At 40.5% G+C, this 25,797-nt stretch overlaps 1 protein-coding gene across 5 annotated transcripts in view; it reads right to left on the minus strand.

The window, feature by feature from the left end:
* SMYD3 (SET and MYND domain containing 3) overlaps positions 1 to 25,797 on the minus strand; it is a 682,604-nt gene that overhangs the window by 376,788 nt on the left and 280,019 nt on the right. Inside the window, exon 1 of one of the 5 annotated variants that reach the window (XM_053209276.1) lies at positions 20,400 to 24,082. The exons of the other annotated variants lie outside the window; for them this stretch is intronic. The gene's annotated coding sequence lies outside the window, so the exon portion shown is untranslated. Of the gene's footprint in view, positions 1 to 20,399; positions 24,083 to 25,797 lie in introns of those variants that run through there. 5 annotated transcript variants of the gene reach the window in all.

Here is a 25,797-nt window from a genome sequence, read left to right on the forward strand (position 1 = left end):
TAAATTCATAAATCTCAAAAAAAAAAAGCATAAATGTTTTTGTTAAACTCATTGATTAGGGTACCAGTAATAACCTGTTCAAAGGAGAATCCAAAGAGCAAACAAATATATAAGCCTCAGGAATGCTAAAAGAGGCAAAAATTGGCAAAGCTCGTCAGTATACAAAAGGCAATCATCTATTGCATTCTCTCATCATAATTAGCTGTCCATGGATGAGATCATTTCCTTCACTCTGATTACTACAACAGAGAGAGTTGTACAACTACTCAAAGATGATGACAGGCAGAGAGAATCTGGTTGGTTGAGCTACACAGAACATCTACTAATTTTTTTTTATAATTTCAAAATCTTCCACAATTTCCCCTCCCAGTCTCTCCCCATATATAAATACTATAAAAATAGAGAACAGCACAGTCAGTAAGCCAAGAGACAGAATTCAGAATTCTTGGTTGGCTGTTTAGTCGGGAAGAAGTCCAAGTTCATTTCACGCCCGCACAGAAATTCAGAGACACTGAAATCTCACCATGTTGGGCCAACACAGTCATCACTACAACTCTTTCCCCAGGATGACTCCTCATCATACAACAATCTCACCAGGGTGACCGATTTGGAACAACAGTTCCTTAATCTGGGTGGGGGTAAAGCCTGTATTTTAACTCATCTTCAGACTCTATGTCCCATACCCTTTCCACAACATCACTGGTCTAGTTAGCCCACAAAAGAATGTCTCTGATGCCCCTTGACATTTATGAAGAAAAGGTCTTCAAGAACAAACTTTCACTGTTATTCAGATAAAATGTAAAATGAGAAAAGACAGGAGAAGAAGTAATCTGCTCCACAAACACAGGAAAAGCATAGAGTGGGACAAGGAGCTGACAGGTTGATCAAATGACCCCAGTTGTGCAGCGCTGCTCACAGAATTTATCCTGAAGAAAGGAGAAGAACACAGGGCGAAGAGTAGAAAAGAGGGAGGAAAAGCACTCGAAAGCACAACGAAAAACAAGAAGGTCTTGGCCTCACATACTGCGCGTAGGGAAAGAATCACAGGATGTGCACACGGGGAGAACAAGAATCGAGGACTGAAATGAACATTTTGTCCAATTTTTTTTCCTCAAAATGCTCAGGAGGATCACTACAGACAACATTCAGAAAACCAACAATAACATAAGTAGCTGAAGCGATTTTTCAATAGCTCCACTGTGAAAAAAGACAAAACACATCTCAAAATTACAAGCTTTGAAACTTAAATATTTTAATTAAGATGTTTCTGAATTCAGTTCATTCTTAAATAAGACTGAAGCTCTAAAGGGACCAGCAGGTTTTGATCTATCTTTCTTAAGAAATGAACATGCTTATACTCATTGTTTAAGTAGGAAAGTATGAGTTAAACCAAGCAAACAAACACAACACAGTAATGGAACCCATTCCTTGGGAATAACAACAATACAAAGTGGAAGGGGAAAAACGAAAGAATATTCAATTACCGAGTACCTACTGACGGAAATACTGCAGGCAAGTCTTAAGAATAGCTCTTTATATTGCAGCACCAAGAAGGAAAAATACCGCATGGTCTCTGGCACACATTCTTCAACTGTACTCAGGATGGCCCTGCTGCAAAGTATCTAGCAGACCTCTTGGAGTTCAGTTGTAAAACTTTAACTCATTTGAGTATTTGAAAGAATGTTTCATAAATAACAATTTATTCCTTTTTACAGTGAACAGCTAATGAGTGAAAAGATCAGACAGGCATCTTCTGACCAGACTGTTCTCTCCGTGCACCAGAAGCCAAATTACAATCAGAATATCATTTTATCCGGCATCACGGTGGATGCAGGAAGCTGCATCCATAAAATATCAAATAATGCCAGGACATTGATTCATTCACTCGGCAGGTGCTGGCCTTGTGCAGCTTGGTCTCTGGCGTGAAGCTCAAGCTCACAAAGGGATCTACTTGCTCCTGGCTCGGTACAGGGAGGACCCGGCTCCACGCAGGGAGGACCCCGCTCCGTGCAGGGAGGTCTTGGCTCCACGCAGGGAGGACCCGGCTCCGCACAGGAAGGACCCAGTTCTGCGCAAGGAGGTCCCAGCTCTTCGTCACCCAGCCTAGACAATGCCCAAGGGAGCACTATGACTCTGTATCTCACGGAGCCTGGTTTCTTTTTTCTTTTTCTTTTTGTCATTTTTTCATAACAAAATTTGCCATTTCAACCATTTTCAAGATCACAATTCAGTAGCATTAAATTCACAATATTGTGTGACCATTACCACTACTCCCAGGACTTTTTCATCACTCCGAACAGAAACTCTGTAATAAGTTTGCTTTTTAAATAAATTATATTTAGGGGCGCCTGGGTGGCTCAATCGGTTGAGCAGCCGACTTCACTCAGGTCATGATCTCGCGGTCCGTGAGTTTGAGCCCCGCGTCGGGCTCTGTGCTGACAGCTTGGAGCCTGGAGCCTGCTTCGGATTCTGTGTCTCCCTCTCTCTGACCCTCCCCCGTTCATGCTCTGTCTCTCTCTGTCTCAAAAATAAATAAACGTTAAAAAAAATTAAAAAAAAAATTATATTTAGAAATTTTTTTCACCCCCAGCAAGACAAAAGGTAACTTGGCCTCATTTCATTTCCTTCCTAGCCTACTCAGCACCTAGCCTACTCAGCACAAATCAACAGTCTGTGATTTGAATTTCACACTGTTATTGTTTTCTAACATATGCACCAATTATTTAGACTTTATTAGTTTTACCAGTATTTTTGCTCTCGTTGTTACCTGTATCCCCTGTCTTCCTCTTTTACTTCCTTTTGTTTCTACCAGAATACAGTCTCAAGTAATTCAAATGCGGTCAGTAGGTAAAAAATTTCTAAGCATGTCCAAAAATATCCTTAGCTTTCACTCGTGATTGTCACTTTGATAACAGAACTCTAAGTTTAAAATAAGTTTGTCTCAAAAATAAATAAATAATAAATAAATAAATAAGTTTGTCTCAGAATTTTAAAGATCTACTTCACTGTTTACTATAACCCAATATTGCTTAAGTAAAGCCTGATGACAATCTAATTATCAAAAAAAAATTGCTTTTTAAAAGGGGCACAGGTTACTAACATTTCTGGTTCACAAAGCCCTTTTAAACACATCTCTCTTATCAGTCAGATTGTAGGTCTGCCTGTAATCTGTTCCTTCGGCCTATACGTTCCTTTGTGCTTTGATTTTGTAACTGTTTTCCAGAAGGCACACCTATGTACTGAGAAGAGGGACACGTGAGGGACACAGTACTGCCGTGCTGTTGCACCCGCCCAGACGCTGCACACAGGCGCTTTCTTGTATGGTGCACACTATCTCATCCAAGACTTACAAATACCTAGAAAGACAGTATCATCAGCGTTTTATAGATAAGGAAGCTGAGGCTCAAATGAATGAATGATTTTTCTCAAGGCTACTCAGCTAGTAAGGGGAAAATCCAGGAGTCAACCTGTTATTCTATATTGGAGCAACAGAGAAAGGGAGGGGGAGAAGGAGGAAAAAGGGAGACAGGAAGGAAGGAAAAAGGGAGGGAACATCTAAGTTTGGTTCTGTCTACAATTACCATTAATAATATTCACTAATCCCTGGTTCTAAATCTGAATGCTGTATCAAATCTATTATTAAAATACATACTCCTACAACAAGAAGAGAAACATAAGAAGAAAGAACATAAGGATCTTTAAACATAAGAAAAACATAAGAAGAGGTGCCTGAGTGGCTCAGTCGGTTAAGTACCCGACTCTTGATTTTAGCTCAGATCATGATCTCACGATTCATGAGGTTCCTGAGATTGAGCCCCGTGTTGGGCTCCATGCTGACCATGTGGAGTCTGCTTAGGGTTCTCTGTCCCTCTTTCTCTCTATCCCTCCCCTGCTCACAATCCCTCTCTCTCTCTCTCTCTCTCTCTCTCTCTCGTTCTCTCTTTCTCTCTCTCAAAAATAAATAAACATCAAAAAAATAATAAATAAAAATATGACAAAAAATTTTAAGACAGAGGAGAGGCTAAAGAAGTAACTTGAAATGGATATGCTTTGGGAGATATTCTCAACTACCTCCTTACAAATGGGCCACCTCAGTTACTTAGAGTGGCTGCCGTTTTCTGGAAGCTGCCAGATACCTCAGGACAAAATAAAGAGAAAAAGCCTGATGTACACACTGCAAATTATTGTTGTTTGTATCACAGTAGCATTCTGGTTTTAAATGGAAACTCCATCATAGACTGCTTTCAAAGACCAGTGACTAGAATAAAAACTCCCATATCCAGCAAAGTAACACACTGTCAGTGGGGTATGTTTAGGGGAGGCACATACTGCTGAAAACAGTGTAATTCCTTCCTTCTCTTATATATGATACTTTTTTAAGAACTGAAAAGGTAACAAGGAAATAGAGACAAGTTTAAAGCCAGGATCTTGTTTTAATGTACAGCCTACTTTATTTCAAGAAATCTAGGTTATTAAATGCAACCTCCATCTGAGTAATGGCCTCACAGGGGAGGTAATATAGACTAGTCCTTAAATGCATAAGCTTTAGAGTCTGGAAGTTCTGAATTCAAGTCCCAGCTCCATCATGTACTAGGTGTGAGACCTTGGCCAAGCTCACAACCTCTCTGAATCTATCTCCTCAAAATAATACCTTATAAGTCTGATGAGAAGGTTAAGTAAGATACTGTATAGCATCACACACAGAGCCTAGTGCATATCAAAAGCTTAATATAAAATATAAAAAGAGTAGGAAGAGGAGGGGAGTAGATGAGCCCAGAATTAGTTTCCAGTGTGAAAAATATTAAGATTAATGCTGTCCACAAAATGAATTAAAAAAACAAAACACAAATCCAAAAAAAGAAAAAAAAAAAACAAAAAACAAGATTAAGTAAAATGTACCAAGGCTTTCCTTCTCCTACCAAATAGGGCAAATAAAAGATGACAATAAAATAATAAATAATAGGACATCGTGAAGGTCATGATTTTCAGTTTGTTCTCCAGACATTACTTTCCTCTGACTCCTTTTTTTTAATTTAAGTATTTCAAGGTCAAAGTTGAACAGAAGGAGGAAAGCCAGAGAACAGGAGGAAGGAACTAGAAAACAAATCAGAAATGCATAGCACCACCTTCATCACAGCATCAGTGAGGACCAGCACGCAGGGCGCAAGCTCCTGGGCAGGGCTGGGATGTCCTGCCAAGGACACCGTACGGAACACGCTGGATGAGTTCAGAGAAGAGTGGTGGGGGAGGGGAAGCAGACCCCACACTTCGCTTCTGGAAGCCACTGCTCCCACACGGGGGTGGTTGGGTGCCCACCACAGAATCACAAACCATCAGTTTTCCGTGGAGGCTGGAATGGATAATATTATCCTTGGAATGAATCGGTTCAGGGCCCTCTGCCATGGGCTGTTCTTGTGATTTTCAGACCCCTTGTCCTGGATCATTCGTGGTCCATGTCATGTTCTGGACCCGTAAGTCATGGTTCTGCCTGGAGCTACCACTACAAGGCAGAGTGGAAAATTGCCAGACACCAGGCAGGTGGGTAAAACCAACATCTGTCCTCGCGATTAGCCGCGGGTGGCCTTACCAAGTTCTATAAGGCTTTCTGTTTCTAGAGGATGCTGCATCTGTAGACCACGGAGGTGCAAAAATCATTATATCTTTAAAAGGCAAGAAATTTTCGAAGATACATTTATTAAATGTGAAAACTGGCGGGGGCAGGGGGAGAACCACCTAAAAAAAAAAACGGCTCTGGAAAAAAAAAAAAAGGGAAAATTACCAAACATTTGAAATGAAGAGACACATTTTGGGGAACTGAAGCCTTACCCTGTGCAGGAGGAAACCTGAAAGGTCTTCGTGGGTCTGGTCTCTGTTCAACCACCAATTCACTCTGTGCAACCAGAAAACTCATGAGTTTCTCCACGCCTAACGCCTCTCATGTCTATCTGCCCAAGACCACACCGAGTTCTTGTGAGGGGCCGTATATGACAACACCATCATTCCTCAAGTGTGGTGCCCACACCGGCAGCATTAGCAACCTGAGAACTTCACAGTGCAAAGCCTTGAACCCCTCGCCAAACCTACCAAATCAGAAACTCCAAAAATGGGTAATTCAGACACACCCTAAAGTCTGAGAACCACTGCAAAAACAGATACGAAAACAACCAGAAAACCTTCAAACACTAAATATGAAGTTGTTATTATGGAAAAATTAAGGATATTACATTTGTTTGAAGATTTTAAGGACTTCTGTTAACACATAACTGGATATAGACAAGGGTGAGTGTGTGCATATGTGTCTGTTACACCCAGACTCATATTCCATCAATTTCTTTAGTAAGTGGTACTACAAAATAAAATGAAATATAAAGTTATGGCATCTATCAATATTAAAATGTATTATTATTTAGTCACAACTTTAAAGGGGGGAAAGAAATCAAATTAATAATCATTATTCTTTGAAAGAGTAAATATTAGATTAAATTGATTTAAATCCAGTTATTAGTAAATAGAAGAATAAATTTCAGATTCTCCTTTCTCTTGGGGAAAGGAGAAGAATAAATGTTACTGGGATCTTTACATTTTCTTGGCAAGAGTAACGCATTGTGCTTTTAAAAAGGTAAAATGTGGGGGCGCTCAGTCAGTTGGGCGACTGACTCGATTTCGGCTCAGGTCGTGATCTCAAGGTTTGTGAGACTGAAATCCCACATCAGGTTCTGCACTGACTACATGCATCCTGCTTCAAATTCTCTGTATCCCCCCTGCCTATCCTCTGCTTGTGCACACATGTGCTTTCTCTCCCTCTCTCTCGCTCTGAGAAAGAAAAGAAAAGAAAAGAAAAGAAAAGAAAAGAAAAGAAAAGAAAAGAAAAGAAAAGAAAAGAAAAGAAAAGAAAAGAAAAGGAAAAAGAGAAACACTTGAAGAAAAAATAAAAGGCAAAATGTGGGGTGCCCAGCTGGCCCAGTCGGTGGAGCATGTGGCTCTTGATCTCGGGGATGTGAGTTCAAGCCCCACATTGAGTGCAGAGATCACTTTAAAAAATCAACAAACTGAGGACTGCTGGATGGGGGATGGGTGGAGGGATGGGCTAAATGGGTGATGGGCATTGAGGAGGGTACTTTTCGTGTCATAGGTAAGAGATGAAATCACTGGGTTCTGCTCCTGAAGCCAAGACTACACTATATGTTGACTAACTTTTGAATTTAAGAAGAAAAAAAAGCCCCCCAAAAAAATAAATCTTAAAAAAAAAAAGTAAAATGTGAAATCAAAATAAAAAGAACATGGTTGCAGTGTATGCATTTCAACAGCCAATGCAGGGCTTTAATGAAATAATTATAGGAAGTCTTTGAGTTCTAATAAGTATAACTAAATTAAGAAGAAAATATGCTAAGAAAACTGAGAGGTGGTGTTCAGATTATTTTTTCATTCTACATTCTAGGTAAGCCCAATGCAACATGTTAAACAAAATATCCCTTATTAGAAATATTCTCAGCTTATTTTTAAGTTCCTATCTCATTTATTACCTCTAACTAAGGGAATCCACATCGAGGCCTCTGACTCGCTGGAGATGACATGAGAGTCACTTTGCTAACATTATATACACGTCTGATGGAAAAGTGAGGAAGAAGAGATATGAAGAACAAATTAACACTCAAAATACAGGAAGATCATACAGGAATAGGAATAACTAATGAAATGTTTTGTTCAAAAGAGTTAGACTGCCAACTCTTTACAGCTTAAAATTGGACTAAACTGATTTTTATACCATCAGAACATGTTTATTTTAATGTGCCCTCAGGTAAGAATCTACGCTCTGCAATATACTGGCCAGGGAGCCTGACAAGAAGAGCAGCCCCAGCAGGGAGTGAGTGGCCTTGTGGTCTGACCTGCTGTATAAATAGCAAAGCCCTGCCCTCCACTATTATTCCAGAATCTCTCTCCAGACCTCTTTCCCACAGTATAAACCATCCAAGTCAACTACGATCATGGTCAGCAGGGAGGACCTACACTGTCATCAGACACGCCCCAGTCACCTTCTCCAACCCCCTCAGGGAGCTTCCAGAAGAACTGCCAGCAACCCAGCACAGCCAGCTCTCCCCTGCTGCAAAGAGTGGTCATGGAAGCAGGTACCTCCCTTTCTTTTTCTCCATCCTTCATTCCAGGCCTTCTTTTCTTTCCTTCCTACCTCTGTGTCCCTTTCAAACTTTCCCGGTTACTCAAGGAGGGAGGATACATACCAAAATAGCAAAGGAGCAAAAGCATCCTAACTCGTGCTCCCCCAATCTCAGACCATCAGTGAGTTGTCAGAAACAGTGGCGCCTCTGGACTCTATTCCAGTGACCAACAAGGTGCCATGTCATGTCAGATGCACAGGCACATTCACAATATACCCTCCAAACCCCAAATGGCCAGGAATGCCTAGACCACAGGACATATTGCTCAAAAACACACACAACCCAAATGTTATAACAGCTCACTTCTCTTCTAAATTTTACCTTCTGTGTTTCCCTATCCTGACCAAGTACACCCCTCAGAGTACATAATTACTCTGCGGCCACTGGAATACATGATCACCTAGCTCAGCAGCAGGTTGGAAAGCTGTAGGAAAGCTCTAATTAGGCTGACTTTTTAAACAAAGGATTCAGAGACCTTGTCGACCTCAGCTGTGGTGGTGCCTGTGCTAACAGGCCACTTTTTTATCTTTAAAAAATGAAGGTTTTTTAGAGTAATATGTCACCTTACCAAGGACAACACTGCCTTAAAAGGTAGCAAAGAGAGACAGAGAGAGACAGAGACAGAGACAGAGAGAGAGAGGATCCAAGCAGGCTACACCCTGAGCGCAGAACCCAATGAGGGGCTCGAACTCACCAACTGTGAGATCATGGCCTAAGCTGAGATCAAGAGTCTGATGCTCAACTGACTGAGCCACCCAGGGGCCCCAATCTTATTGTCACTTCTGTATTTTAAAAAAGCTTCCCTTTTAGAAATACCACAAATACTTTAAAAGACATTTACTTCCCACCACTTATAAGCCAAAAGTTTGCGTATCTTTGGCAGTTCTGTAGGCCTGGACGGAGTGCTGTTTGTCCAGAATGCACCTGACATGATCTCCTGGTGTTCTGGCTATCCTGCTCTGATGGAGCAACATCAACAATTCTGAAAATCACTCCTGGGTACAGATAAGGAAGTTTGTCTTGTTTTTTTTTTTTCCATCGTGTAACTAAGAATAATAAATATCCAGCTTCCAAGTGCAAACCTCAATTGCTGACCTGTTTGCATTTCTAACTCTAATATGAATTAGATGAACGGAAAATCCACTGTAAAAGAAGAACACAAATGGCACTCTTCAGAGTCACCATCCAGGGAATCACTGCTTTGTGTAAAACTTATTAAAAATTACCTTGAAAAAGGATAAAAGCAAATTTATGGAGACAATTATACAATTCTAAGAGAAGTTCTTACAAAGTATGTATTCTTGTTAAATTTCTGAGAGCTTGTTTTGAGGGTCTCCCAGGGGAGCACAGCTACTCATACAACCTTGACCAACGAATGGTTCTTCTCGGGGTGCCTGGGTGGCTCAGTCGGTTAAGCACTCAACTTCGGCTCAGGTCATGATCGCACAGCTCGTGAGTTTGAGCTCCACACTGGGCTCTGTGCTGACAGCTCAGAGCCTGGAACCTGGAGCCTGCTTTAGATTCTATGTCTCCCTCGCTCTCTGCCCCTCCCCCACTTGCGCTCTGTCTCTCTCTCTCTCTCTCTCTCTCTGTCTCTCTCTCTCCCCAAAATAAACAAACATAAAAAAAAAGAATGGTCCTTCTCTATTGGGGAAGGTTGTCCTCTTCAACAGAGCACACAGCTTTGGGAGGGGCACACTGGAACAGGGAGGGAAGCAGGGGACACCCATGTAGCCCAAGCAGCCAGACCAGCCAAATCAATTCTGCTAACCAACAGGGTGGCAGGTGTCACAGCCAGATCTCCCTTATATCCTACTGTTGGCAATTCTTGATCGTAACTACAATAAAACATTTTTTATCCAGGGAAAAACAAATTAAGGACAGAAACTCGGGAGGCTTTGAGAATGAGAATTAAAGCTTTTGTAGAAGGTCTGTTAGCAAAGACCCCCCAGCAGCAACCAGGACAGCGTTCAGCTCCTGGTTTCCAGCACCACTCTCTAATGAAAGAAACCAGGCTCCTGCAGGAATGGATGATTCTAGGATCAGAGCAGGAAACACACAAGGCAAGCCTGGAGTATTCTTTAGTGACAGAATGGAAGGACATGCTAAACACAAACAAACTCCACAAAGACAGAGATGTGTCACAGGCACACAGGAGCCACCTGAAAGAGCTCCCAACAGCCAAAGCTAGAACAGCTTGGCAACAACATAAACAAAGCAGTGTTGGAGTACAACTCAGAATGTAAAATAAACATCCATGAGACCATACTGATATAATTAAATGACTAAAAGAGAGGAGACCAATCTCCTGTGCAGAAGAATTGCAAATAATTTATGTAAATAATCCTCCTTCAAGAAGGAGGACTATTCTCCCCACTCTTTACGTGTGGGCTGTATACAGCCACTTCCATCCAAAGGGGACCATGAGGAAGGGGGAAGGAGAAACTACACAAACACACCTGAGCAGGTGACCAAGGTCAACACCAACAAGAAGTCATGTGACAAAGCACACCCTTGCCATAATGTGATGAAAATGGCACCTTACCTCTGTGGTCTTCCTCTCCAAAACCGAAATCTCCACTCTAATCATGAGACAACTTCAGACAAGTATTAGTTCCTTTTTCCACTTAAGGGACATTCTATAAAATACCTCACCAGTACAGTACTCCTCAAAACTGTCAAGATCATCAAAAACAAAGTCACAGAACAGCCTAAGGCAATATGATGACTACGAGTAAGGTAGTGTCCTGTGAGGGACAGGACATTAGGTGGAAAAAAGAATTAGGGGGGCGCCTGGGGTGGGGGACGGCTCAGTCGGTTAAGCGTCTGACTCTTGGTTTGGGCTCAGGTCATGATCTCACAGTTCGTGAGGCTGAGCCCCAAGCTGGGCTCTGTGCTGACAGCGCAGAGCCTGCCTGGGATTCTCTCTCTACCTCTCTACCTCTCTACCTGCCCCCCTCAAAATAAATAAATAAATAAATAAATACACTTAAAAAATAAAATAATAAAACAGACATTAGGTATAAACTAAGGAAATCTGAATGGAGTACAGACTCCCATTAATATCAATGTATCAACACTGATAAGTGAGTCACTGATTATGACAAATGTACCACACTGAAGTTTTCATAATAGGGAAAAACTGTGTCCCAGGTATATGAAGGAACTATATTATCATCACATTTCTGCTGTAAATCTAAACCTTTCTAAAATTAAAAATTTAGTATAAAAATATATACAGGGGCTCCTCGGTGGCTCAGTCAATTAAGCATCTGACTCTTGACTTTGGCTCAGGTCATGATCTTGTGACCCTGAAATCGAAACCCAAGTTGTGCTCTGTGCTGAGCATGAAGCCTGCCTAGGATTCATTCCCTTTTTCTCTTTCTATCTGTCTCTCTCTCTCTCTCTCTCTGCCCCTTTTCCCATGCCTGTGAGCATGCACACGTAGACACTTTCTCTCTCTCTCCTGCCCCCCCAAAAATATTTTACACAATCTTTCCAACACTAAATCATATTACATATTTTGGTTTGTTTTAAAACTATTTGTTTGGGTGCGCCTGGGTGGCTCAGTTGGTTAAGCGCCCAACTCTTGATTTTGGCTCAGGTCATGATCTCACGTTTCAGGGGTTCGAGCCCTGCACTGGGTTCCACACTGACAGCATGGAGCCTGCTTGTGATTCTCTCTTTCTCCCTCTTTTTGCCCCTCCCCTTCATCCTCTCTCTCCAAATAAATAAATAAACTTTAAAAAAATGTTGTTTGTTTGACATTATAATTGTGGTAAAGAGTGTAGACTGATCAAATTGTCTGGATTTGGATCCAGCTCCACTGCCCACATCAATTTTTACTACTGACGTGCCTGCCTGTACACAGTATACTGCTAACATGGGCCCAAGCCTTCAGTTACATTCAGCACATCTGCTTTCCCAGCAAGAGAAAAGATGACAAATAAGTCCGAAACAGCATGACTTTCCTGTCACACAGCAGCCCCTGGAGTAATGACCAGGCCACTGTGCTGCACTGAATAACAGTGAGAAGGGGCCTTTGGCAACCTGGTCCCCATACACAGGCAGGCAGGCTCTCCTTCCCAAGAACAGACGTGCCCAGATGTGATTAACGCCTCTGAGCAACGTGCAGCTCTGATTTTAATTTTTCGTGATATGAACAGGACCTGTTTACTTCTGTTATTCAAAGGAGGCCGATGAAATCCTATTCTTTCCACAGGTAAAAAAATCATTCAAAAAAGGAGCAAAATGGATTTGATGAAAATATCAGAAGATACTGCTAATAAAAACTGGCCAGGGTTTATAGTGTTATTTGTTGAAAAAAGAAAGAGTTTACAGGTTATAAGATTTACAACTTCCCTACCAACGAAGGCTTCACAAATGAATCTTCATGCGGCAACTGCAGTGACTCTTACCAACTAAGTCAGTCATTAAAGGCTCCTCATCTTGGTCAACAATGCCTCAGGCGCTTCTAAATCAGTAGGTCCTAGTCTACAGCTTTGAATGCTGTAATGGCAACATAACAGAGAGAAATTAATGGTGGGTAATCAAAGGTCACAATTTTCCACAAAAGCTCAGAATTTTCTAGTTTCATCTACGTCTTGATATAAAAGTACAAGGCACTTTCTTGACCGGGCTGAGGAACAAAAAAGACAAAATTAAGAGAAATAACTAAAAAGGCTGAGAGAAGCGGTGTTTCTTTAAAAAGACTATGAGTAACCAATGGGCATTACAGGGTTTGGTTTCTTTAACATAAAACATCTTAATTAACTTTTTTCAGAGTTGGATGAACTGTCACTAGGCCTAACACCACACTTAATTTGGGATTTGGCCCTAAGCCGCACTCCGTGTGAGCAGCTGTGTGGAGAGAGCACCACCCCCACCCAAGCCCAGATGGGAGCTCCGTGAGCGCCGCAAGGAGGGGGCAGGAGACCCACCTTTCTGCTCAGAACGCACCCCTGCACCACCCCTGCACCGAGCACTGGATGCGTAACAGGAAGGTAATCAATAAACAGATGAACGGATCTGTGTGTGAAATTATTCCCACTCAGTCAGGGGACCGTGGATATGAGCAATAGAACCAACCCAGTTAATTTAAGTTTTGAAAAAAAGAAAAAAGCATTTACTGTCAGGGACCAGAGCAGCTGCAGGGCTCTAAATGGTAGAAAGTACCAGATTCAGAATAACTCATCTGACGGGCCAGCTTGGGTTGCACATTCACCAGGGGATTTCGAACGACATATATCCACATTTCTATCCCGAGACGGAGGAGTCTCCAAAGCAGACGTAGGGTGCTATTTCTAGAAGAGAGCAGTGTGGTTGCCAGGCAGGTGTGAACTCACATGCGCGTCCTGACGGGGAAGGAGCAGGGCATGGGAATAACAAACCAACCCCCAGGGACTGTAACGGGCATTTTGCTTTTCATAGACCTGATCCCCTTTTCCACACAATCCCGGCAGGTGCATATTACAACCTCGGTTCACTTGAGTTGAAAGTGAAGTTCATGGAGTTTCAGTTACTCAGCTAAAGTCACAGGGAATCAGACCCAGGCCTCCCATTCTCTTCTACCTCTCCACAGAAACAGAAGGTTCTTATCAGAGCGTCAAGATGCGAGACGTTAAATCCAGGCACAGTCTCAGAAATAGGAACTTTTCCTTGTAATCAATGGTGCCTGAAATAAGGACTTCTTGCCCTCATATTATCTGAGTTTTTTCACAGAATATATACAGAATCCCTTTCATTCAGTAAAAATGTTATTTGCTTAGGGGAGCCTGGGGGGCCCAATTGGCGAAGCGTGTGACTCTTGATTCGGTTCAGATCATGATCTCAGAGTCGTGACATCGAGCCCCGTGTCAGGCTCTGCAATGAGCACGGAGCCTGCTTGGGATTCTCTCTCTCCCTCTCCCTCTCTGCTCCTCTCCCGCTCGCTCACTCTCTTTCTCAAAAAAAAATAAAAATAAATTCAAAAAAATTTTTTTGAAATATTATTCGCTTATACATAAACCTGCAGTTTCCACGGCTAATGACAGAATATGCAGATACCAAGGTAACAAATACAATTCTAAAACAGGTTAACAAAATTGCTCGTCTCTCTACGCTCAGTATGCCCACTCACTAGCTCTGTCAGGACACATATCTGGTACTGGTAACAAGGGATAGCGCGTGAGAACAAGGACACATTAAGCAAAAATCACTAATCCCTAATGGCGAATGGTCAGCCCTACTAGCAGGGGGCTGGAGCAGGAGCATTTTTTAAACCAGTGCAAGCCTAGCATTTTTCCACATGTAGAAAATGTGGCTTCATCTCTAGAGCAGCTGAAGCACAAACATGCAATTCGCTGTATTATTTGGGTCACTAGTAACCTAAGCAGATGGTATATGCATTTTATGTGAAATATTTAATTAGGCCATCGGGAATGTGGTGGTACCAGCTGTTATGGCCTGCTGACCTTGGTAAAGGAGGAGATATCAGCAAAATGAGGACGACAATGTTCAGACGAGTCCCAGACATGGAGCCTGTTTATGACAATATCAGCTACCCTGACTGTGTCACACTGCAAGGCAAGAAATGTCGGCCCAAGCACAGAGATCTGGCTCCCATCACTCACCTTCAAGTCCTCTGGAGTTATTAAAAACTGTTCTTAACTGATTTATACTAATATATACATAGGAAAAACTCTGGAAATACATACTTCAAAATAATAATGGTTCTTACTTATAGATGACGAACTTAGGGGTGATTTTTATTTTCTTTTTCTATGTGTTTTTATGATTTGAAGTATTTAATTTAAAATACTAATGACTTATACCCATATAATTCCTTTTATATAGTACATGCATCCCTGAAACACTGCCTTATGAATCCATGTTTTGTTATAAATTTAAAAAACTCTATTCTTTCTCATTTACACTTAGGCAATTTTTCATTTTTCATAGCTGACTTCCCCAACTGGCCTATGAAGCCCTCTAGTATCTTAGTGCTGGGTTCTTCCTCCAGCTCAGTCAGGGGACCCCAGGCTGGGCCTCCAAGCTGCCCCCAAGAGTTCTACCAGAACCACATCAACTCCTCCCTTTTTCTCAGAGGCTCCTCCACAGATGTCCCCTTCCCCAATTCCTGTAACCCCTCATGTCTCTTCAATCAAACCATCCAGATGCAAATCCTTAAATCCACACAGTCTCAGAAATGCAAACCTTCCTTAAAAACAACAGCTCTTAAACAAGGACTTACTGCCCTCATCTAACATAATAGAGTTCAAATCCTCTTCCATTCTCTCTGTATAATATAAATACAAAAATTTGCTTACATATAAATGTAAACTTTCTGTGGCTATTGACACACAATATGGTGACAAATCTGGTCCAATCTCTCCTCAACCTCTTCACAATGAAAAGAAAGGGTAGAAACCAATAACACCCTCAATTTCCTGCCCTTTTCCAGAGTGAATCCCATGGGGCTGGTTCAACAAGCATTCACTGAACCTTGAAACAGATAGACACAAGATGCTGGGGACTTTTCTAGACAACAGAGTTCCCTGCCCTCATGGAGCCAATGGTCTCTGCTGCCTCGATTACCCTGTCCTCCTCCTTGTCAAGACTCCCCTGTATTAATCAGCCTGGGTGGCCATAACAAAGAACCCCGAACTGGGTGGCTTCGACAACAGAACATATTTTCTCTCCCTTCTGGGTCTGAAAGGCTGAGATCATGGTGTGGGTAGGATTGGTTTCTGCTGAGGCCTCTCTGCTTGGCTTGGACACTAATGTCTTGTCACTTCCTTACACGGCCCTCCCTGTGAGTGTGCACATCTCTAATGTCTGTCCCTCTTTCATAAGGACACTGGATTAGCATTCCACCCTAAAGGCCTCCTTTTAACTCAATCACTTCTTTAAAGACCTTATCTCCAAACAGATTTACATTCTGAGGTAAATGGAGATTGAGACTTCAACACAAGAATTTTGGAAGAACACAAGGTACCCATGACAAGCCCCTCTCCCCTGGGTCCTTCAGGAAACACCATTCTCAAATAGCGCCCCCCTCCTCTGGGTCCCTCTGGAAACACCATTCTCAAATAGCTCCCCCTCCCCTGGGTCCCTCTGGAAACACCATTCTCAAATCCTTTTCATATTTAAAACACCAACAAGCCTCCCTAGGCCTTATCTTCCCCTAGTCCACCCAGCTGCTGCCCTTAACTGTAAGATATGAAAACAGCCTGAACTAGGAGTCTCCAACTCAAATTAGGAGAGCAGATCAGGGGTGGGCGGCCAGGTGGAGGACCAGAGAGGCCAGTCCCATCCACAGGGGGAAGCCGTGGGCCCACTGCCATCCTAACTTTACTCACATGTGAAAACAGGAAGAAGGACATCAACCACCTCCATTTTGACCTCAATCCTTCCAACTGATTAAGTTCTTTCCAGTTTACCCCTTAACTCAGGCAAAATGCCCTGAAGCAGGCAAAGCATCCCCTGATGGGAACTTTCAGTACCCTCTCAGGCCCTGAGCCAGCAAGACCCCAGACCCCAGTGACTGATCCCAAGACGATGATCGACCGGACATTCACTGCCCACCGTGTGGACCCACTGACCTTTGTCCCACATTTTCCTTAAATAAACATGGAAGTATTTCAGTACTTTGGAGACCGTCTTTGAGGCCTTAGTTGACTGTCCTCCTGGTGTTGGACTCACTGAAATAAATTCCTTTTCTGTTTCACCTCCACTTACTGGATTTTGTCAGCTGCTAGTGGCTGAACCTGATGTGTCCGGGACCCTTAGAGCTGGGTGCTCTTGCCCCCTGTGCCCCAGCGACAGAGCCCAGTGTACCCTGTTCTTCTGACTTTCGAGAGAACCTAGAAATTGAATTGTGTGAAATTTCCCAAGTTTTATATGTTGGTGACAAAAATAAGAAAACAACTCGGGGGCGGGGGGGGGGGAGGCAAATGAGATAGGCCTGTTCTCCCAATTTTTTCCATTTTTTCGCCCCTATAATCTCTTACTTTCCTCATTTCCTACCTGTGCTTCATTTCCAACGTTTCTGAAATCAGGTTTCTTTGCACCAAGTCCTTTCCCTGCACTCCAGTGAAATAGCTACAGCTCAAGTCCCCACTGGCTTTTCATTTTTAAACATCATTTTATTTGGAGGGGAAATCTATCTGGCCAGAACTACCCACTATATTAGCCTGAAAGACAGAACTCCATTCCTGAGATGTCAGGTTGCTGTTCTTTGGGGATCTTTGAGCCCACTCTGCACTAGCGTGGAGTTATTAGCCCCCTCACCTGCCTCTGTGTTTGTGACAGTCTAAGTGCTCCAGGAGGGTGGGGTCTATGAACTATAATAAAGAGGCTGTTGTACTTCAATGGGGGTGGCGACATGAGCAGACATCCAGCCCACACCCAGCCGCAGCACACGTCTCTGCCAGAAAAGGGGGGTGTGAACAAAAGACTACATCCTCACACAGCTCTGCTGGTTTTCCACTCCCATGTAACAGGAATCAGACAAAAATGGATGAAAATAGCCCTTGCTCCACCACACTGAGGCCAATACTGAGCTTTTCCACACCTCAGCTTCTTCAACTGTAAAATGGGAATCATAATGTTAAATTAAAACCTACAAATAATGTTGGGAAAATATTCAATGTAAATGATACAATGAGTTTACCTGTGAAAGAATTTCAACCTAAAATGGAACTGGCGGGCGTAAGAGGGAAAGTCTCACGCATGTGTCCTCTGGAAAACAAAAACTTAAGGACTGGGAGACTAATTTCCCTTAAATGTCCTATTTATAGAAAACGGAAAATATCAGAATTTTCTTAAGTGACAGTGAGTTGGTGACGGGCTGCCTCCTACTGACCTTCACAAGTTTTACTTATGGTGACCAGAGGCATGAATGAGACATGACCAGGGCGGGCTGGCCTCACCAAGTAAGCTGCACTGAGCTGTTGTTTGTGACCGGTTTTGTCTCCAAGGGAATTTTCAGAATTGACTCTCATTTGTTTTTGAATTTGATGGATTCCAACTGGACTGTCTCCTCATTACATTCCCTGCCCATGAACCCCACAGACCCAAACCCTCAGTGCACCTGCCTGTATTCTGCTGTGGTGTGTGTGTCCTGAATTATAACTCCTATCCTATTCCTGAACAGACTCATCCTTTTGACAATTTGGAGCTTTCCTTGGTTTACCTCTTTATTTAGGTTGACATACCTAACATCTTATCTTCACTTTCATTTCAAAAGGAAAACCATGGCTCCCACATATTAGAACTACTATTTCAGCTATGGTTTTCATATCACACTTGGAAAATGGTCCTCATTCATCTCTGGTGTCACATTCATGGTAGGATTTCTATTTTTCTATGAAAATTTTACACGAAATAATATTCTTTAACTAGTCTTAGGATGATTTCAACTACATGTGAAAATAATAAAATAGAACTCTGTAAAAATATATTTTATTAAAAAACTAGAAATGATTTAAAACTTAAATGAAAAGAAAAAAATGTTATAAAATAGGAAAAAAAAAACCACACCTAATTTTATTTATCCCCTTTTAAAATTTTTATGTTGAGCCTTCCTGGAAATCTGAATTATGTATCCTCAAATGCTTAGATATTCTCAAAGAAATCAATAAACTATTGTTGACCCAAACTACTATTAAAACAACTATCATACATTAAAAAATAAAAACAGCCCAGAGGGTACATAACTAAACATCAGAACAGTAGAGAAAATCTACACTGAAATCAATATTCTTCCATAAACCAACATGAATTTTTCCTGTAAGAAGAAATTAAAAAGAGCTCTGGAATATCTTTTAAGAAAAAGATCACCTGAATTCTGTGGGTAAATGAACTAGCTAAATAAATTAAACAGATATTTGGGTATGCTGAATGTCCCATTCACAAAATAAATTGAGTTAGCATCATTCCGAAAGTTCTAGTGGTTCAAAAAGCCACACAAAACCAAGGGAGAAAAACTCTGCACAGAATCTGTATGCTTCGAAAAAAGAAATTCAAGTAATGTTTATCTCTTGCTACAAATGCAAATCCAAATCAATAACCAACTTTATTCTAGATTTTTATCCACCGTAGTACATAAAGGTGATCTGGACACTGCCTGAACACAGCCCTTGACTCAGCATCTTCTCAGGCACGTAAATTTGTCATTCTGACCAATACGTAACTAATCATATAGTGGTAAAGAGAGTAGTTTTTATTTAATCCTTTAATAAAACTCAGGAAGACTGGGAGTACCTTAAAACCTTAGCTATTTTAGAACAAATATATTACATTTTAATGCAGTTTTAGAACTACATCATTTCAGCTGACTTAACAACTATAAAAAGTCAAATTTATAGTAATTGAATCCATATTAATTTTTCAGAAATAGTGATTTGCCAAAAGTGCTATCAGACTCAGAAGCTGTCTAAAGAAACAAAACTGAATTTCCCAAACATTCCATTCCTGGGCATTACTGGCATGCACCACCATCCAACACCAGCACAGCCTGTGGGCAGATATCGTTAGGACTTCAAGTCTCCTAAAATGAACACAATGAGGGCCCACTCCTGTACCAATGATGGATACTGGAAATAAAATTACATTTGAATTGTTTGCCTTACCCAGGTTATATGAATAAATGTTTTACCTGAAACATCACAAAATCCAAATCCTGGGTATAAGTTACTCATACATGTACTTCTCTCTTTTAAATTACAGACTTTCCCCAGTTTATGATATGGTTACACTCCAATAATCCCAGCATACATTGAACATTTTGGAAGTCAGAAATGCATTCAGGGCACCGAACTACCAAACAACATATCTTACTTATTAGCCTAGCCTACCGTTAACGTGCTCGCAACACTTCTGTGAGCCTATAGTACAGACGGGCAAAATAAAACAGCATACAGCGCCCATTTTATAAGAATACTGTAACGAAAGCAAAACAGGAATGCTTCTAGGAGTATCGAATGGTTGTTGTGTGTTGGTTGTCTACCATCATGATCGCGTGGCTGACGAGAGCTGCGGCTCATGGCCCCTGCCCAGCGTTACAAGAGAGCATCCAAAGGCCTATATCGCTAGTCCAGGAAAAGATCCAAATTCAAAATTCCAAATATGGTTTCTAATAGAATGTGTATCACTTTCGCACCATCGTAATGCCAAAAAATCCCAAGCCAAACCGTCATAAAACTGGGCCAGCTGTACTCTTCACCACCGTCAGATTCTCATTACCTGTTATCTGCATGTATGCTTCTCTTTCTCTTTATTTACACGGTATCTTCTTCCACATCTTAGTCTTGTTTTGTAAATCTCAAGATCTCTCAGAGCTTCAAGATGTATCCTCTTATTTCCATCTAAAATTCACAATACGGAGTGGAAAAGGACAAGGAATTGGGTGCTACTAACTAAAGCTGACAGGAAAACAAATCATATCCTAGGAATGTGACCCACGGGAAAGGGCCATTTATGGTAACATTTATCAAGAACACTTATATGAAGAGCAAAAGCTGAAAGTGCATCCAAAGAATCGCTGAAGAACATAAAAAGTTTAAAAAGAAAAAAAACCATACATTCTAACGTCTACAAATTTGTAACTCTGGGACATGAAACACATTATTCATTTCTAAGCAAAAGAAAGACAAATACATTACATGTACCTGGTAGGGGTTGGGTTTGCTTAAGAAAACTTCTGAGATTTGCCTTTTCGGGTTCACACGCACTTCTTAACTACATGTACTATTCAATCTCAAGTTTTCACAGGAGCCCCATTAATAAGACAGACAAGGCCTGGAGACTACAGAGCGGGAAGCAGTCCACTGTGGGGGTTACTGGTTTACATTAACTGGTCTAGTTAAATAAGATGTGCAGACTACCTCTGGCAATACAGAAGTAGATTTGCATTCTCAAAATTTTAAACGACGAGAAGCGACAGGAAAGAATCGGCTTAATTTTGACAAAGTCACACCAGGAGAAAGGGTTGGAGACATGAGTGGGAAGTGAGGTGGAACCACACACTCTTGGCTTAAAATACGGGAAGGAAGGTAATGGGTGAGGGGATGAAAGGGAAGCCACGTATCTGTTTAATTGTTGACAGACTGCTTAAATCTGTCTTCACGGGAACAGGACTATAAAAAGGATTTCACACGCGCCTATGAAACACACAAGTTTCAGGACAAGGTGCACACTCCCCTGCAGGCACTCAGGGCATCATCTGAAAAAGACTTAAAACATGACTATTTTAAGGAGACTTCTGCTTTGTATTCCCAATGAAATCTAAAAAAACACAGGTCCAAAATGAACAAAAGCCAGGGATGAATATGATATGAAAAGTCAATAGGTTGACTTTTAAAGGAAAATGGCTATGATTTTAAAAGAATAAATGGAAGTTTAAAACTCAGATCCAAAGCAATAAAAAGCAAAAAAGACAATACAGAAAATCAATCCTGAAAGGTAGAAGACAAATTGGAGAAATTCTCCAAGTCATTAGAACAGAGGTCGGCAAACTACAGCCTGAAACCCAAATCCGGCCGGCCGTCTGTTTTGCTATGTCCTGTGAGCTAAGGATGGTTTTTACAGATGAACATTTGTAATCAATTAATGATAGGGAACTTTGAACCCCAATTAAGCAAAAAGTTATCTCTCCCCAAAAGAATTATATTCTGCTCATTAAATCAGTATTACCAAAACAAAACAAAACACTACTCAATTATTATATTTTAAATTGCATCAATAAAAAATTTATAGAAATTTGTTTTCTCTTGTTATATAAATAGCTACATAATATCCTCGATTTTGCCTCATTCTACAAAGCATAAAATATTAACTATCTGGCTCTTTACAGAAAAAGTTTTTTGACCTCTGCTTTAGAGGAAAGAGACAGATCTAAATGCTAGGGAAAAGATAATGGCTAAGGGGTCAAGGAGAAGAAATCCAACCAAAGAATAATGGGTGTTTCAAAGAGGCACCAACATGAATGGGAGTTATAAGCAAAGATATAATTCAGAAACTTTTTTCTGATGTAAAGAAATATTTAAATTTGGTATCAAAGGGGCTTTCAGAACTTTAGGCAAAAATAATTCAAAATGACTCACACCTGGACAACCCTTAGCAAATGTTTGAATTTTAAGGTTAAAGAAAAAAGTTCTAACAACATACAGGCAGGGTTGGGGCAAGGAGGAAAGGACAGGTTGCCCCTGAAGAAATAAACACCAGGCTGGCCTTAGACTTTCCCTCTGCAACAGTAAAACCACATGGCATGGCAGGGATAGTTTTACTTTACTCTTGAAAAAAAAATTGTGACTCAGGAATTTCATATTTAACTACACTGATGGTTTATGTCTAAAAGTCCTAAGGACACTCTTTCAGACACAGGAAAAGACTCAAAAAAATCTAACACCTACCCTAAGTTTCTTAATATGTGTGAGTGTGTTCTTTCCCAGGCAACAGAGGGGAGGCAGTAGGAGTGAAAGTTTCAGAGCAGGGACTCTGGATGGAGACCTGAACCTATCCGGAGTCCTGGCTCTCCATGGACAAATTAGTTCAGCTCTCAGTGCCTCCATTTCTTCATCTGCCCAGTGGACTAATTAGTGGACTCTACCTCAGAACGACACAGAGAAGATTAAACGTGAGTTAGCTCACATTTAAGTGCCTATAGTGGCACTTTGTAAATACTTAATAAATGTTGTATGTTGTTGTTGCTACTATTATCCTGCGCACTACGGATGAAAAGAAGTTAGGAACCAGGAAAATTGGGGATTTAAAGTATTATAGCACTGATGATCAAAATGACAGTTAAATAGTCAAGTCTGTATATGATTATAAACATGGTAAAAGTAAAAAACAACTCTTGAAAAAGAAAAACATAACAAAATATTGAAATTCACTAATGATACAGTTCTAGAAGACTACATTTTAGAAAGTGGGGGGGGGACATTAGAGTCTAAATATATTGTTTTTGTTTAATATACTGAAAAATAAGCTTAGTTTGTAGATTTTGAAATTAAATTTAAGTTCCAAACACATAAGAGCATAAAAGCAAACAAAACAAAGTTCACGATACAATATAGCAAGGAAGCATTGAATGCAGAATACACGAAACACCTATCAGTTGCTAAAATAAATGTAAACCAGAGGCGCCTGAGTGGCTCAGTTGGTTAAGTGCGATTTTGGCTCAGGTCATGATCTCATAGTTCATGGGTTCAAGCCCCATGTCAGGATCTGTGCTGACAGCTCAGAACCTGGAGCCTGCTTCAGATTCTCTGTCTTCCTCTCTCTCTGCCCCTCCCCAACTCGTGCTCTGTCTCTCTCTCAAAAATAAACATTTAAAAAAAAATCTTTTAATAAATGTAAATTATTTAAACTCTCTTTAACCAGGGCAAAGAACTTAGAGTCAAGAAACAAAATGGAACAGAAAGATTAAAAATTAGAGAGAAGGCAAAGATAATGAGAACAAAAGCAGAGTTAACAAATTAAAATTAGGTAACATAAAATCTGAGCAAAAACCAAGACCTTAGGTCAATTTGCATGGATACTGATCCTATAATGAAACATCCACGAACCTTTCATCTTTCAGGAATAGAACACCAAAACATGAAAATCAAAAGCTGTGAGAAATGAGGAAGAACAAAAACACACTGGAACAGAAGACTGTTAAGACACAGCATTTGATCCACAAAATATGGTTGTGGAAGATTTCATCTACAGGGTTGGGTTACGAACCACACCAACTCCGTATCCACTAAACAGTATTTCACTTAAGAAAAAAATGTCCATGAAAGAGTCTGAACGACTGTTCACCTGTGAAAGAAAACAGCATAAATATATTGAAAACATTCCAAATGCTAGAAATTACTGAACTTTAATAAATACAAAATGCCATCTGCCTGAAAACTCAAAAAGCATCTTTATAATAACGTATGTCTTACAAAATAACAAAAAGGAACTTACAGATTGCAGCCAACACTGTGCTTATAATTAAATTCGTACACTTAAAGGTTTCATTATAAAGTTTTTTTTTTAAAGCAAAGCAAATATACTAAACAAACAAGTTATCAAGAGGAGGGGGCCTTAAGGAAATCTATTCATGAATAAGGAGATGTTAGAACATACATTAAATAATGGACAGGAAGCTCAAAAACCTCAATGGTATTTATATTAGTGAAAAACTAGATGTAATCTAAACAACAGAAAACTGTATTGATTTTAGTGAGAATTTCCAGTTAGATTTCTTCTGTGATTAAAAATCATATTTACACATATTTTAACGAAACACTACAAAGTCTTTAAATAAAAAGGTGGCACATAAAATTTTATACATTAAGTAATACCAACCGTGTGAAAACAAAAAGAGAAAACACTTAAACATAGAAAAACCACAGTTACATCTACAGGTTAAAACATGGATAACATTTTTTAACATTTTTCTAGATTTTCCCTATTTTGTAAAACGGGTAATTCATTACTTCGATAATCAAGGAGAAAATGACACTATTTTTAAACTGAGTGCCCAGTACGAGAATGCAGCTCTCACCTTTTCTTTTTTAAACTGAAGTATAAATGACACATAACATTATGTTGGTTTGAGGAGCACAACAACAATTTGACATTTGTACACATTACAAAGTGATCACCACAGTGAAGTCTCATTAAACATCCATTACCACACACGGTGACAAAATATTTTTTCTTATAATGAAGACTTTTAAGATCTACTCTCTTAGCAACTTTCAAATATGCAGTACAATATTATTACCTACAGTTCACCAGGCTGTACATTAAATCTTCAGGACTTATTTATGACTGGAAGTTTATATTTTCTGACCCTCTTCACCCATTTCAACCACCCTCCAACCCCCACTTCTGGCCACCACCAAGCTGTTCCTTGTATCTATGCAGCTCTCGCCATTCATATTAACACTACTCAAGCTCCTACTTCTGCTTTAAGTACTATTAATTATGCCTGGACATTTAGGGGAAAAATTGAGCTTGTTACTCAGATTGTTAAAAACAGAAAACTGAACTTGAATAATTTACAGAACAAGAAACATGTTATTTTCAAGTTTGCTGAGATCAGTGATCAGTAACTGTCCTGTGCCTACTAAGTCAGTGCTACATTTCAAACCACTCCCACTGAAACCCAGTTAAACCTACACATCCCTCCGTGACACTGGCTCTCACAAAGAGCTACACGATCAGGACTTCCCAGGTGACTCTTCAATACAGCTTATGGAGCTATTTTTCCGTCAAGATGCCAAATGTAAAAATAAGCCCAGCTATTTGGAAGCTGTCATGTTTTATTCGAAAAATTATGATTTCCCTATAAATCTGTGATTTCTAAAGTCTGAGGAGACTTGAGGCATTCATTCTTAAATGTAATATTGCCTGTATCTTGGTGTGATGGCTTTTCATCTAGATGAGTATCTCTCTGCGTTTATAAAGAAAATATAAATGAAAATCAATTCAGTATCCAAAAATTCAGGTGACACGGAATTTCGAGGATGCATCTATTCTATAAAGTAAGATTATGCCTTTTTGTTTTGGGTCTCTATGATGAAAGAATTCTAGAACAGTAGTTATCCTTGCCTCATACACTAATTGAAAGCACAGGGATCTCTCAGAGGTTACTTACTGT

This window comes from Acinonyx jubatus, chromosome E4 (assembly GCF_027475565.1).
Source record: "Acinonyx jubatus isolate Ajub_Pintada_27869175 chromosome E4, VMU_Ajub_asm_v1.0, whole genome shotgun sequence".
Taxonomy (NCBI): Eukaryota; Metazoa; Chordata; class Mammalia; order Carnivora; family Felidae; genus Acinonyx; species Acinonyx jubatus.